Source organism: Lygodium microphyllum, chromosome 23, assembly GCF_053477565.2.
Source record: "Lygodium microphyllum isolate KBCC chromosome 23, Lygodium_microphyllum_v1.1.10, whole genome shotgun sequence".
NCBI lineage: Eukaryota > Viridiplantae > Streptophyta > Polypodiopsida > Schizaeales > Lygodiaceae > Lygodium > Lygodium microphyllum.
In genome coordinates, this window is record NC_141157.1 from 74,207,530 (window position 1) to 74,224,225 (window position 16,696).

At 43.9% G+C, this 16,696-nt stretch overlaps 1 protein-coding gene across 3 annotated transcripts in view; it reads right to left on the bottom strand.

Moving 5' to 3' along the window:
• The window catches only part of LOC148016340 (ADP-ribosylation factor GTPase-activating protein AGD12-like), a 118,949-nt gene that overhangs the window by 91,167 nt on the left and 11,086 nt on the right, over positions 1-16,696 (bottom strand). The window lies entirely within an intron of this gene.

A 16,696-nucleotide genomic window follows, 5' to 3' on the forward strand; every position in this document is an offset into this window, starting at 1 on the left:
TAGTCTTCCATGAAGACAAGATGCATCGGTAGCCTAAGAGAGTTGTTGAGATCCGTAGGGTCATATTTCAGGAGGAGCCGAGAGCTCCCGCACGGCCAATTGGACAGCCTACAGCTGCAGCAGATGCTCATGGTCAGGGTGTTGGACAGGCAGCTGGGCAAGCAGCAGAGCTGGCCGTGAGACGGTCTACTAGAGACAGACGTCTACCTGATAGATTTCAGCCATCGATGCATTATGTCTTGGTTACAGATGCAGGAGAGCCTTTCACCTATGATGAGGCTATACGCAAGGGTGACAGTCACTCCTAAAAGAGGGCTATGCAGTCTGAGATAGACTTCCTGCATAAGAATAACACTTGGGATTTGGTTTCCTTGCCTACGGGCAAGAAGGTTTTGCCATGCAAGTGGGTGTACAAGCTAAAAAGTACCCCTGGACACCCCAAGCCGACATACAAGGCTAGATTGGTAGCAAAGGGTTTTAAGCAGGAGCATGGTGTGGATTTTGATGAGGTCTTTTCTCCTGTGGTTAAGATGACCACCCTACGCTTAGTTTTGGCTTTGGTTGCTCAGCTTGACTTGGATTTATACCAGATGGATGTCAAGACGGCCTTCTTACATGGGGACTTGCATGATGAGATTTATATGGAGCAGTCTAAGGGCTTTGCAGAACCTGGCAGGGAGCACCTAGTGTGCAAATTCAAGAAAAGTCTTTATGGCTTGAAACAGACACCTAGGAAGTGGTATCATAAGTTTGATGGCTTTATGCAATCACAGGGATACAGCAGGAGTGCTATGGATCCGTATCGTTACACGAAGAAAGCACGTGATGGTTCTTTATTGATTTTGGTACTCTATGTGGATGATATACTGATAGCAGGGAAAGCTCATGATGAGCTAGATGCTCTTAAGACTCAGCTCAAGAAAAGCTTTGAGATGAAAGATTTGGGACAGGCCTCTCACATACTTGGTATGCGTATTAGACGCGACAGGCATCAAGGACTCCTCTACTTGTCACAGAGGGAGTACATTCATAAAGTCCTTGAGCGCTTCCACATGCAGGACGTAAAGCCTATTGGCTGTCCATTGCCTTCTTATGTGAAGGCATCACAGGCTGATTGTCCGCAGACAGATGAGCAGAGGGCCGAGATGACCAAGATTCCCTATGCATCTGCAGTGGGCAGTCTTATGTATGCCATGATAGCCACTCGTCCAGATATTGTCTTTGCAGTTGGTGTTGTGGCACGCTATATGGCTACACATGGCAAGAAGAATTGAGATGACGTGAAGGGTATCATGAGGTACCTAAAGGACACTGCAGATATGTGCATATGCTATGGCAGCCAGGATACAGGAGTCGTGGGGTACACTCACTCTGATTATGCAGAACATGCAAATAGTAGGAAGTCCACTTCCGGCTATGTATTCATCTATGCTGGAGGTATTGTTTCTTGGATGTCCACGGTGCAGAAATACACGGCCCTTTCTACTACAAAGGCCGAGTATGTTGCAACCACTGAGGCTTGCAAGGAGGCCATTTGGTTGGATCGTTTGGTTGCTAACCTTGGTATGGATGCTATCCCTACATTGCATTCAAATTCTATAAATGCTATTCAGTTAGCCAAGAATCCGGACAAGAATCCGGTCTTCCATGCAAAGACGAAACACGTTGAGGTGAGGTATCACTTCATACGTAGGGTCGTTGAGGACAAGTCTATTGATCTTGTCAAGATCTTGACTAACCAGAATCCTGCAGATCTGCTCAGAAAAGCCTCTCTACAGAGCGCTTTGCCTTCCTCAGGAGGTTGATGGGTGTGGGATGAGATGACGTCTTTCCTCATCCTGTTGTACATGTATACATGTTGTACTGTCTTCTTCTTTTTTCTTTTCACTCCTCACTAGGGCAGATTCACCTTTAAGTGGGAGATTGTTGGGGATAAAGGCGCCTCCGCCTAGCCGCCCGTGTATTACTACACTGACAGTCACCGCCACTGCACACTGCAGGTGGCGGGCGCCCGTCACCGTCACTTTATTCTTTATTCTTTTAGTGACAGTTTGAATAAAGAAAGGCCCGGTCACACATTGTGACTGTTGGAGTTTCCATTTCTTGTCTCTCTCTTTCTTGCTCTTGCTCTCCCGCCATAGCTCTCGAGTACAAGCTTCGATCCTTATCACCTTTTAATATGCTTGAGTTCTAGTTACAAGCACCCAACAAGTCACATAGGTGGAATGTGTACTATCTTTCTTCCAACCCAATGCATGGGTTGACCATTCATCAATGGCCAACTCTAATGCACTTTTCTAGATATCTTAGTAATTACAAAGGAAACAAATTCAATAGTTACTAATTGTGCAAACTAATAAAAATAATACAAATTCTTTTTGTGTTGTCTTGTGACAATACCCCTTCATAATACTCACTTCACATCTTATTACTCTCTTGTATTTAATTTGAATTGGTATCTCTTGATTGAACTATTGATCTCATGCTATTGGACTTATCAACCATAAGGGCCTTAAGTATACTCTCTAACACTCTTACTTATCTTCTCTACATATCATCTATCAATGGCTCCTTGTTTGAACACTAATGACAAGCTTAAAAGCCCTAACTATCTAACTTAGAATAAAATGATGAAAGAGTGGTCTGCTAAAGCCATTTTTGATACATTGTTTCAAGTTTTACCTTGGAAAAATGACGATGCACAAGCATACTCAGCGCTTCTTGATGTATCTCAAAGGAAGCCCTACTAGCAATTACCTCTTGTTGGACAGCTCCCAAGGTGTGCGAAAAGCTCTAGCTTATGTACGAAGCTCCATCAACCATGAGGGCTGTCACCCCTCTGCGGCCACTTGTAGAATATCCAGTTGAAGGAAACTCATACTATTCAATCATTCATTCTCCACGTGGCATAGATCCAAGATCAGCTTTGCAACATTTACTCTACTCTACTCAAGCTCATTTGGGAGCGACTATTCTCTATGACTCACCTCTAGAGTTTGATGGGGTGGCAAACGCTTTACAAGCTCAAACATTTAATATTCACATCAGTTTCCAATACATAACATCCACGCCACTTAAGTACGAATCTGCTGTAGGTAAAACTCCTAATGTAAATCTATGTAGAATTTATGCAAGTTATGTCCCAAGTTGCCAATCATTATGATCCTAGCAAGGAAAGAAAATGGTCAACTGCAAACCATATAGTTGCATTGAAGGAAAAGTCTACGTTTTGCATACTTACATGGAACATTGCATCCTAAATCTATTTATTTACACCTTTAGAACAAGATTAGCATTCCTAAGAAAAGATCGTTCCTTGTCGCAAGACCAGTAGACCAGTTTAGCTAAACCACTTGTAATGTTATAACTCTCAAGGGATTCGTATAAGCATAACTAGTTAGTACAGCAAACACCTCAAAGTGCTAGGTAGGGTTTAGCACGTTAGAAATTCTGCCTAGTATCGCACTTGGGACGCCAAGTCGAGACCTTCAAACCCAAAGGTCCTGTCCACATTCACGAGATGTTTGGGTAAATTGAATGCCCATACACTAACGATTTAGGGTTTTACCCTGAGAATCGATTGACCTAATACTAAAGTCCGATTGAGTTTAGAATCCCTAGGAACAAGCGTGGTGACCTTAAAAGGTTAGGGATTGGGTTGGGTAAGAAGACACCATAAACCCTACATCTTAATTAAACATACTTCTTAACCAAGGAACATCATTGATGGGAGATTGAACCTACAAGTTAGATGTGACTCCTATGCAACAAGATTGCAAAGTCGCATGGTTTTGTGTTCAATCACAAAGTAGAGTTGCCACTCCTTAGAACAAGGTTGGCAGGTTCTAGTACAAGCCCATTGTACAAGAGGATGAGTAGACATCCTGCTACATCACCCTTCTTGGGCTGATTTGCCAAGTTAAGGGAAGTTATGTATTGCCTAGTAAGCAAAGGATCAATCAAGTTAGAGCAACATGGTCGCCAGGATTTACTGTCTTAACGTAAGAAACCTAAGGTGTTGGTTAATTTGGGTTGACAGGGTATGACCCTAACCCAAGGACAAAAGGGTAAACAAACAAACCCTTGAGGATCTTGCCAAGTCGCAATTGATCCCGGATCAGATGCTGGACACATTCGGAGAAAAGAATTCACACCTTAGCAGTTGGCCAAGTAAACAACCACTTGTTTGATTGTGTTTGTACAGTTTAGGAGCACTGTTTGTATTGCTTTGCTCAAGGAACTAAAGATAGAAAAATAAATAATGCTTCAGGGTGAAGGCCTGGAGGGAGAGGCAGCATCAGTTACCCCCGACTGTCTGCCTGACCCTAACCAAGGGGATTGTTAGCCGCGCAGGGAACGTGGACCGAACCCGCCACGAGAGGTCTCTCCGTTGGGCGCTACTTGGAGCAGCAGGACGCTTGGGTGCCAGGGGGGGCTCTAGCCGTAAATCCCTTGCCTTCCGGGTCCTGCACAAGAGGCCGACGTGACTCGGGATTGGATCTCGAGGCCCGCAAACTAGTCTACGGGCGGAATCATGGATTAGTAATCCTTGTGGATTGCTGGATTGCCTTCGGGCGGATTATGGATTAGCCTACGCGCTGGATTATATGATGTATTCCAAAGATAAATAAGATAAATTGTTGTAAAGGAACTTGTTTGACATTGTTTTTCTATGTCAGTGCTAAGATTACGTGAAGGAATCGGTAACTAATTGGCTAATTAAGGAAGCTGTTGTATGCCTGTCCAACTAAATGTGGTAGGTAATTAGATAACTAAAGCAACCTTGAGGAAAGTGCGGTGGATGTGGCCATGGGTCCGTCCTACGGATGGGTGGTTCCGGTTGGCCGGGAACTTTTCTCAAACGAAATCAACAGCAAGGAACGATGACTTACAATCTAGGGTATTAGAGTCCAAATTTATGATGTTTTAGGGGAACGGAATGGGACTATGCCTTATGGGCAGAGAGATCGAGCTTTGCATCCATCTCGTTTCCCATTCTCCTTTAACCAAGTGCAGCATGAATCCGCTTCGACCCTGATGTTTCTGCGTAAAGTAGTTCGCCTGGGGTTCGACGCTAGCTGCCGTTCTAGGAATTTGACCACTAGAAAAACCCTGATTCAGGACGGTACTAAGTGGAAACGGCCGGAATGCTTCCGCTTCGTGGCAGACTCGGGAGAAACTAGATCGCAAACCCCGTGACATTCCGTAGAAGTGCCGGACAGCGCTTTCTAGACTCTCTTCCCGATGGCCTGCTCAGACGTGTCCTGCGAGCGAACAGGTGGACACGTTACAGTTGATATCAGAGCGAACCAACGAAGGATCTGTCTTATAAGAAAACTTAATAAGGTAAAGTAAAGCAAATGTTGCTATTAAGAACATTTCCTTACTTACTTATCAATGCTGACTTACAGAGTCATGAAGCATGGAACAGATTCTTGGTATTCCAGATTATGTTTATGACCACGATGCATGCCTCGGATTATCGACGGAGGATCGATATGATAAATATCCTAGACCGCATCTACAACCCTTCACCCCTGTACATGGAACGGAGATGGACGGGTGACTCAGGAATCTATTACATAGCTGCCCACCGATTTGCGTACCTTTGAACCAACCTAAAGAGAATCAAGTGGTTGAAGGACCTGAAGATCGTGAAGCTGTTCATCTTTGTTGAGACTCACGCAAACACAACCCTACATATCGGAGGTCAGAAGGTCAAGCTGAATATGTATATGTACGAGGAAGTGACCCGAATAATCCCTGCCGACACAATCGAGGTGTTGGGACGTTACAAGAAGAACGGGTACCAAAGGAAAGAATACCCTAATCTTCCAATGACCTATCGATTCCTGAAGATCCATGACCCAAATCCATATTATTACCCAGTTCCCGTAGCTGAATGCAGCACAACCTTATTCTCCCCGAATTAATGTATCAGCTTGTTCCATCTTCCCAAGAATAATTGTACTCCGAAAGGGCTATGCCCATATAAATGAAATAAGACTCTTTTTATCAATGATTGTCTTGACTATGAGTATTGATAAAAAAGTTAAGTGATTAGGTCTCTTGGCTGAAAGCTGAATTGGGCATGAAATGTAATGTAAGAAACGTTTAGCGAGTTGTTAACGTTAAGAATCTCATACCCAGGCACAACCTCAGGTACAGATTCCTAGTCCGACCCCTACACCAAGTACGGCCGTGATTCAGGAAAAGAAGTTTCTTCTCAAGCAAATCAAGCCACCAGAATTTGACGACAAAGGAAGGACTGTCCAAACTGATGTGGAGATCTGGATCGAGTCCATGGAAGATTACTTTGAAGCGGCCGGTACTGCACCCGCTAACCAAGCAATACTTGCCAAGCTCAAGCTTATCGGCGAAGTAAGACTTTGGTGGAAGCAATGGTGCAGGGACTAGGGGATCTCGGAAGAATTCGTTACTTGGGAGAAGCTGAAAAGAGTTGTGCGAGGAAGATACTTATCGCCTGCCTACCGCATGCAGAAGATGAACCAGTTTTATGAGCTGAAACAGCTTGGTTTATCTCTTGACGCTTACTACTCAAAGTTCGTCTCTCTTTTGAAATAGGCGCCACAAATGGATATGACACAACAAGTGTCAAAGTTTTGTGCCGGATTAAGCCCACCTGTAAACACCCACCTCGAGTCAATGCGCCCAACAGATCTTCAAGATGCACTCATTCAAGCTGCACCCATAATACAGGAAGTGTAGACCAGGCCAAGAAATAACAAGACTTGGTCTTATAAGGATCAGAACAAAGGAGTGTATAGGTCCCAGGCGAAGAGAGTTCAAGGTCAAAACCAGGGATAAAGGAAGAAAGCGAGGGCCAACAATGTCAATAACTTTGTTCCTACCCAAGGTAATGGCCGCAACCTCCGTTGCTTCCATTGCAATGAGCCCGGTCATTTCAAAAGGCAATGCCCCAAGCTTGGCGGAGGACAACGTCAAGGACCATTCCAAGGAACCGCCTATGGCCAAGGAGCCACCACCTGAGGCAGAGGAAGAACCGCCTGTGTTGCGAACAGGGAGATGTGCGAAGAAGAAGACCCGACCATGGAAGCAGACTTTGAGAGGACAACTGTCCATGCCGCCCTTCACAAGAAAGGCCCGAATCGCCAATTTTCGGTGATTCAAACACCATCGAATTATCAAGGTAAAGGCTTCAAAACCTTGATTGATTGTGGCAGTATGCATTCCTTTATTTCACCAGCTTGTGCAAGAAGATTAGGAATAGCCATAAAAGATGCACCTACCTTGCTTGTGGAATTAGCAAATGGTCGTGAGGTCACTTGTACCAGGCAAACTGCTAAGGTGGAATTCTTACTGGGAGGAAAGTCGACTTCGGTCAGATTCAGGGTTATGAACCTAGGTATCCATGAGTGTTTGCTCGAAATGGATTGGCTTAAACCTAATGATGCCCACATTCATTGTGGAAATGGCCAAGTTTCCTTTTGAAATTCTAAAGGGGAATTGGTCACAACACAAGAAGAGGCTGAAAAGCCGAAAATTCAATCGGCCAAAGCATCTCGGGTAATAAAGGGAGTCAGAAAGGGACTACCTGTCTACTTGATTAAGCTAAATAAGCTAGATCAGAATCAGGAGTCTAGTAAAGAACCTTCATGGCTAAAGAAGTACGCGGATGTATTTCCTGAAGAGCTGACAGAGCTTCCGTCTCAAAGGAAAGTTGATCATGAAATCAAGCTAGTGTCAGGAGCTGCGCCAATCGCAAAGAGGCCATATAGAATGTCCATCCCGGAAGAAATTGAGCTGAAGGAGCAACTCAAGAAATTGTTAGATCAGGGCTATATCCGTCCCAGCGGTTCGCCATGGGGAGCTCCAGTGCTGTTCCAGACGAAGAAAGATGGAACACTTCGGCTATGTATTGATTACAGAGGGTTGAATCAATCTACACCTTCTGTGGTCAGTGACGGTCATGTTTTAAGTGTGGGGATGTTAGCGGTTGGTCTGTTGTGTGGTACTAGATCCATGTTGCTCAGTCAACCCTATCCATTAAGGTTTCAAGTGTGGGGACGCGTCCCTGTGCGTCTACATAGCATACCCCTCTGCATTTACCTTAACCTGATCATGCATCTATGCTTGCCCTACTTTTACCCTGATGGGGTTCCTTTCCCACCCACCCGTCCATTTTTTAGAAAAACTTGGCCCATGTTGTCGAGAATCAAGGTTGACTGTCAATGGCACGTCCACTGTCGTTGTCGGCTGCAGGAGGTACCAAGGTATCTTCACAGCACACATCCTTTGTGGCAGGGACCACGCGGCAACACCCAGGGAGGTAGCTGGTTGAAGGAATCGCAGGAAATTCATCGTTGATGAGGAATATTGCACTCAACTCACGATCAAGGAAGAGAATATCCCAAAGACGGCATTCAATACAAGATATGGACATTTTGAGTTCATGGTCATGTCATTCGGTCTGACAAATGCACCTGCCACCTTCAACAGGTTAATGCAGGATATCTTTAGGCCATATCTTGATGACTTCTCGTACTCGTCTTCTTTGACGACACTTTAGTCTACTCCAAACAGAAAGAAGATCATGAACCCCAGCTTCGCATTGTCCTTGAGACAATGAGGGCACACAAGCTTTATGCTAAGAAGAAGAAGTGTGCATTCTTTAAGCAACAGATTGAATATCTGGGATTTATTGTATCAGCAGAAGTAATCTCAGTAGACCCGGCCAAGGTCAAAGATGTTCTGGAGTGGCCAATACCAACAACCGCAAAGAAATACGCAGTTTTCTTGGATTGACAGGATGGTACAGGGTCTTTATCAAAAACTATGCTTTGATTGCAGCACCGCTGACAGATCTACTGAAGAAGCAAACATCAATTGTATGGTCAACTGCTGAACAATCTAGCTTTGATAGACTAAAGCAAGTTTAGTATCAGCACCTATCCTGAAACTTCTGGACCTCAGTAAGGAGTTCGAAGTAGTAACTAATGCTAACACACTTGCCTTAGGATGTGTACTTATGCAAGAGGGTCATCCTGTAGCATACTCTTCAAGGAAACTGAAGAGCCATGAGAAGAATTATGCTATCTACGACCTGGAGTTGTTAGCTGTCATCCATGCTCTCAAGCTTTGGAGACACTACCTGCTGGGTAACAAGTTTACCCTAGTGACGGATCATAAAAGTCTTAAGTGGATCTTTACCCAATCAACATGAGGCAATGTCGATGGATTGAAGTGCTGGAGGAATACGATTTTGAAATCAAATACCGGCCTGGAAAAGAGAATGTAGTTACCGATGCACTTAGTCGCAAGGCATTTCTAAATTCTCTAATCTTGCAAGATCCATCAACAGCTAGATCTCTAGCCACAAATGTATCCATGCCAAACAACCCAATACTTGAGCTAGCTAGAAAAGAGGCATGCCATGATCCAACCTATCAGAAGTTGCTAAGAGAGATCCCTATCAAGGATCAAGACCCGAAGCTATAGGCAAAGTATCAAGAATTCTCTATCGATAATGGACTTGTCTACTATAGAACGAGATTATGTATACCGGCAAGCCAGTCACTAAAGCAAAAGATACTTTGGGAAGCTCATGATTCCCCTTTTTCAGGACATCCTGGCTATGCCAAGACCCTCAATGCAATCAGAAAGAGCTATTATTGGGGAGAGGCTTAAAGGTGACGTTCTCAAATATGTCACTGAATGTTTGTCTTGTCAACGTATTAAGGCCGAACATGTCAAAATGCCAGGAAAGTTGCAACCACTTGACATTCCCCAAATGAAATGGGAATTCATCGGTATGGACTTTGTTGTTGGCCAAGTTCAGGGAGGATACAACTCCATTATGGTTGTGGTTGATATGCTCACTAAGGTTGCACATCTTATCCCTGTTAAGACAAACTATAAAGCCTCAAACATTGCAAGGTTATTCATCAAGGAGATATTCAAACTGCATGGATTACCCAAAAAAATCATTAGTGATCGTGATTCTCTCTTCACATCACACTTCTAGAGAGCTATCTTCAAAGCCATTGGGACTCAACTCTGTTTTAGTACAGCTTACCATCCCCAAACCGATGGTCAAACGGAGCGAGTCAACCAAGTCATTGACAATATGCTAAGGGCACCATTGTTGCCGTGAACCCAAAAAGTGGATTCAATATTTGTCATTGGTTGAGTTTGCCTACAATGCTTCCTACCAACAAAGCATTCAGATGACCCCTTTTCAAGCATTGTACGGGCACGACTATCGAAGTCCTTTAAACTTCTCGGATCCAACCCTAAGAGTTGAAGCTTCAAAGCAGATGCTGGAGGATATGGATGACCAAATGAAGTCAATAAGACAGAATATCCAAGCCGCCAAGGATAGACAGAAGGCATACGCGGATTTGAAACGTCAAGATAGAACCTTCGCTGAAGGAGATATGGTCTTCATTCACGTACGTCCCAAGAAGAGTTTCCTATCCTTAGGTGAATGCAAGAAGCTAAGTCCAAGGTATTGTGGACCCTACAAGATCATCAAGTGCCTAGGATCCAATTATAGACTGCAACTCCCTGAGAATCTAAAGGTCCATAATGTATTTCATATCAACCTACTGAAGAAGTATGTACCTAATACTGGTCATGTACTTGATGATCAACAAGTTGTAATGTCTAGCCAAGGAGTCCTTGAGCTACGGCCTGACAGGATCTTAGATGTTAGGGAGAGACATTTGAGATCTAGAACCTTGAGAGAATACCTCGTCCAGTGGAAAGATTATCCCGAGGAGGATGCAACTTGGATGGATAAAAGTGCTCTCAACCAACAACATCCCCAGTTCTTCTCGAGATGAGGACATCTCGATTCCTCTAAGGGGGAGAGAGTGTAATATTTCCGCTCGAAATATTAAAGAGCTTTTATCACCGCACGCCTACACAAAAGCTGTGCAAAGTTATCTCCCACATCGTAAATATTGGCAGTTAAATCCTTACCCCGCACGCGCAATAATGAGCCCATCCGCATTGTGCAAATGAGACCGAGGCTTAAAATCCGCAAAGCCGCGTGAGAACACCCTTCTTGAAAAAAAAAAGGGGGAGGTAATTGGATAATGGGTAAGATTAAGGCAAATTTTTTTATTAATTACCCCTCCCCTCAGCCGATACATGGCAGGGGGAGAGGAAGTGTGTGGAGGTGTGAGTTAAGTGGAGAGAGGAAGTGTGGTGTGTGGAATGCATGAGAGGGGAGGCATGCACCAACCACGTATATGGCTACCTCTCCCCCCCCCTTTAGCCTATATAACCTCCCCCTTAGAGCTTGGGGGGAGGCACGAACGAAGGGAGAGAAAGGGGAGGGACTACCGCCTGCAGCCGTTGAGATCGCCGCCACAGGACCAATCCGCCAAAGCCGCCGCCCTACTGCACCCCCAGTCCGCCAGGCCGCCGCCCATACTACCGCCGTATCATCATAATCTCCCCCCCCCCCTCCCCTTTTCCTCGTCATCTTCTCTCTCCAATCATTGCCCTCCCTCCTTCCACGTCATTCTGCTGTAAAGCAGAAGCTTCTTGGAAGCTTCCTTAGAAGCTTCTAAGATAAGGCTCCCATAAGGCTTGTGCACGTGGTTTTGTCCACGGTTGCCTATAACCCACATCCGTAAAGGGTATTCCTGCGCAAGGGAGGAAGTAGGCAGACTTTGAGGCTGTTTTGCCAAAGCTTGGAGAAAGTTCGGAGAACGCGTAAAAGCGAGAACAAATCGCGAAGTTCAAGTCATCAACGATGGCTCCCAAGAAATTGGCAAGAGGCGCACACACGGGAGGCTTTTCCCCAAGCATACGCGTGGACATTCCTACGAGCCCACAAACCCAAGTTCTTGGAAGTTTAATTCCGCGTTGGGCATGCTTAAAATTCATAGGAAAGTTATGAATATAAATTACTTATTCATCTTACGAGCTGAGTCGCATGTTGCCCTTTTTGTGCATTTCCAAAGTGACGAGCCTAAACGCATATTGCTTAGGGTTAAAAGATGAAATTGTTAAGTGCATCTTTGATTGGCCGTGGAAAGAATAAGCGTATATTGCATTTAGGCAATAACTTCCTTCTTGTGATTCGCATGAGGAAAAATCGTTAACATCCATTAGATGTTGTCTGAAAAATTGCATAGCATGGAAATGAAACCATGGACTTGCAAGTTGCATGCAAAGATGCTTGTGAAATGGATTAAGTCAACATTAGTCTTATAATATTCGTTTTGCATGAACTTCATTAACGATGTTGTATCTAGAAAAGGGTTGCATGTTACATATTCGTCATGCGTAAATTTCATTCATCGAAGTTGCATTTAGAAAAGGTTGCATGTCATATCAAAGCATGAAATTCAATTGCATTAACCGAAAGGTTGTAGGCAAAACTCTTGATGTAAATCTATGTAGAATTTATGCAAGTTATTTCCCAAGTTGTCAATCATTATAATCCTAGCAAGGAAAGAAAATGGTCAACTGCAAACCATATAGTTGCATTGAAGGAAAAGTCTACGTTTTGCATACTTACATGGAACGTTGCATCCTGAATCTATTTATTTACACCTTTAGAACAAGATTAGCATTCCTAAGAAAAGATCGTTCCTTGTCACAAGACCAGTAGACCAGTTTAGCTAAACCACTGTAATGTTATAACCCTCAAGGGATCCGTATAAGCATAACTAGTTAGTACAACAAACACCTCAAAGTGCTAGGTACGGTTTAGCATGTTAGAAATTCTGCCTAGTATTGCACTTGGGATGCCAAGTCGAGACCTTCAAACCCAAAGGTCCTGTCTACATTCACGGGATGTTTGGGTAAATTGGATGCCCATACACTAACGATCTAGGGTTTTACCCTAAGGATCGATCGACCTAATACTAAACTCCGATTGAGTTTAGAATCCCTAGGAACAAGTGTGGTGACCTTAAAAGGTTAGGAATTGGGTTAGGTAAGAAGACACCCCAAACCCTACATCTTAATTAAACATACTTCTTGACCAAGGAAAGTCATTGATAGGAGATTGAACCCACAAGTTAGATGTGACTCCTATGCAACAAGATTGCAAAGTCGCATGGTTTTGTGTTCAATCACAAAGTAGAGTTGCCACTCCTTAGAACAAGGTTGGCAAGTTCTAGTACAAGCCTATTGTGCAAGAGGATGAGTAGACATCCTGCTACATCACCCTTCTTGGGCTGATTTGCCAAGTTAAGGGAAGTTATGTATTGTCTAGTAAGCAAAAGATCAATCAAGTTAGAGCGACATGGTCGCCAAGATTTATTGTCTTAACGTAAGAAACCTAAGGTGTTGGTTAATTTGGGTTGACAGGGTATGACCCTAACCCAAGGACAAAAGGATAAATAAACAAACCCTTGAGGATCTTGCCAAGTTGCAATTGATTCCGGATCAAATGCTGGACGCATTCGGAGAAAAGGATTCACACCTTAGCAGTTGGCCAAGTAAACGACCACTTATTTGATTGTGTTTGTACAGTTTAGGAGCACTGTTTGTATTGCTTTGCTCAAGGAACTAAAGATGGAAAAATAAATAATGCTTCAGGGTGAAGGCCTGGAGGGAGAGGCAACATCAGTTAGCCCTGACTGTCTGTCTGACCCTAACCAAGGGGGTTGTTAGCCGCGCCGGGAACGTGGACTGAACCCGCCGCGAGAGGTCTCTCTGTTGGGCACTACTTGGAGCAGGAGGACGCTTGGGTGCCAAGGAGAGCTCTAGTCGTAAATCCCTTGCCTTCCGGGTCTTGCACAAGAGGCCGACGTGACTCGGGATTGGATCTCGAGACCCGCATACTAGTCTACGGTCGGAATCTTAGATTAGTAATCCCCATAATGACGTATCTAAAAATGCTAAAAACCACGAGGGCCTGTCGGTCCTTGACCCAAATTTTTACTAGACCTTTTTTTTAAAAAAAGAGGAAATGCATTAAAAAAACTGCTTGTGGAATTAGCAAATGGAAAGGAAGTACTTTCTACACAGCAAACTGCCAAGGTAGAATTTAGTCTAGGAGAAAACCTTTCAAGTTTGAGGTTTAGGGTAATGAACTTAGGAGCTTATGAGTGTTTATTGGGAATGGATTGGCTGATTCCCAATGATGCTCATATCCATTATGGAAAAGGTCAAGTCACATTTCAAGATTTAAATGGTGAAATAGTGACTACACAAGGTAAAACCTAGAGTCCCAATTTATGTTGTTTTAGGGGAACGGAATGGAACTATACCTTATGGGCAGAGAGGTCGAGCTTTGCATCCCTCTCATTTCCCATTCTCCTTGAACCAAGTGCAGCATGAATCCGCTTTGACCCTGACGATTCTACGTAAAGTAGTTCGCCTGGGGTTCGACGCTGGCTGCCGTTCTAGGAATTTGACCACTAGAAAAACCCCGATTCAGGACGGTCCTAAGTGGAAATGGCCGGAATACTTCCGCTTCGTGGCAGACTCGAGAGGACCTAGATCGCAAACCCCGTGACATTCCGTGGGAGTGCCGGGCAGCGCTTTCTAGACTCTCTTCCCGATGGGCTGCTAAGACGTGTCCTGCGAGCGAACAGGTGGACACGTTACACGGTTTGCCTTTCTTGTTCATGATGGGAGGTGAAACAAAGTGTGATCTTTGCATCTAGTTTGTTCCTATATGAAAGGACACTTGGGCAATGCAACTGAAGTCATGGAATCCATGGTCATGATGTGCTTTTCATGGAGTTGGTTCATGATGGGCATCAATATTCAGCTATTTCTACTCTCTATGGTCACGGATTGGTGCGATTGACATCAACATCAATGTCTTTTCAAGGTGCCTTAGTGGTGATTTGATGACCCATTGCTTGGGTATGTATGTTATTATTCAATTGTCATTGTTGTATGTAACATGGTGAGTCTTTCATCATTGTACATTACATTGTACTTTGTCAACCAGGATCGGAGACAGGGTGTTAGCTTAGTGCAAATCGTGGGTCGTACGAGCAATTCGATGGCATAACATTTGGGTGCTTTATTTTGTACTAGGTAGCTTATTTTCCGCCTGGTGGACTTGCGTTTATGGTCACATTCATGGCTGCCCGAACTGTTTATTCCTTTTCTTTATTTCTGCCCATTTATAGGCCACATCTCCTCCATGTCATGATTATCTGATACATGCACACTACATCCTGCAGGAGAAAGAAATCCAGAAGCACTCTGCTAGTCACCCACAGCTCATGTGGCTGTACACACTCTTGTGCTTAGGTATATGGATTTTGTTTTCTAAGTTCATGTGTTCCTGTTCTCTTGTCCAATTCTCTGTATACACAACAGCTTGTTATTTTGCTTCTGTTGTTCCACATTTGTCTGGCAATAGCATCACCAACAGTTGTGTACTGATTGATGGTACTACTGTTCTTTGAACAGCCACTGCTGCATTTTCATCTCTGCCATGCTTAATTACAATTGCCCAGCCTGGCAAAGTAATTTCTGCCCCAAAGTAGGTGTTGTGAAGCCTCAACCAGAAATGAAGACCTGCATTTTTTCTGCACACCTATTGCAGGAGGATTCCATCACCAGACTCACTTCAACCATGAAGGCCTTCTAAATTAGCTCCTGCTGGTTTGGAGGAGTTCTAGGCAGACCTACAAATTTGCATTTTCAGTCATGAACAAGCTACCAGATTTGAACATTTTCTGGAAACAAGAACACCATCAGCAAGGCAACTACATTGTGTGTCAGTTGACACTGGGCATCCACATTTTCAGGTTCAAAGGAATAGTCCTTGCTCTTTGGGCAGACAGCCACCTGTTGCAGCAGCACACTCTCTTGAAGGTATCTTCCTGTTCTAGTGATGCTACGATAATTTTTTATGATGTTTCAGTTTATGTGAAGCAGCTCCATCTTACCCATTCCTTTCCCGACTTCTTTTGTAAGTCTACCAGCAATAATCTGCTTTAATTTCTGAAACTTGCCACAACTTCAGATACAAAAAGTCAGTGGGGCCATGTCTGATTGACTGAACAATCACCAGCTAGCTGACAGCTAGCTTATACTTAATGTTGTGTTCATGTCACAGTTCGTAATGTTGTGCACACATGAAATCCCCTCCTGCTGAACTTGTCACTGGTTGAGCAACTTGTCATGTTTGCACCTGCTACTGAAACTAGATGCTATCTTTGATGTAGATGTTGATAATGATGTCTAACAAACACAAGTTTATCAATGCCATAGTATACATGAACTTGCAAAAGGACCTCCAATGCTGGAATCCTAAACGAGAATTGATGGCTGTGATGTTCTGGGAACTATCATTAATGCTATCTGGCTTATCACTTCACTTCACATTCAACTTATAAGCTGCTGAGATCTTCTTGTACCTGCTGCTCACCCAAATGTTTGTGGTTTAAGAGACGATCTGAGCATTGCTGACTGGAGTGTCTCTTTTCGACCTACCACTGTATTTAGGCTTTGGGATTGTCTTGAACCGCTGCCAAGCTGATGCTCAGACCTTACGAGAAATTACTACTGTCATACTCTGGGAAATCTCCTGAATCAGACTTGATCAGTTATCTAGACAGAAAATCTTAACCCAAAAAACAGTCGAAGGTAAATCATACAGTCAAACTTGGCCAACATTGGGACAACACAGCCAGTCTCTACTTGCAATCAAGCAAAGTCAGCTATTTGTCAAATGTGGTCAATACCAGGTCAACAGGTCAACACAGATCCATACTGACAT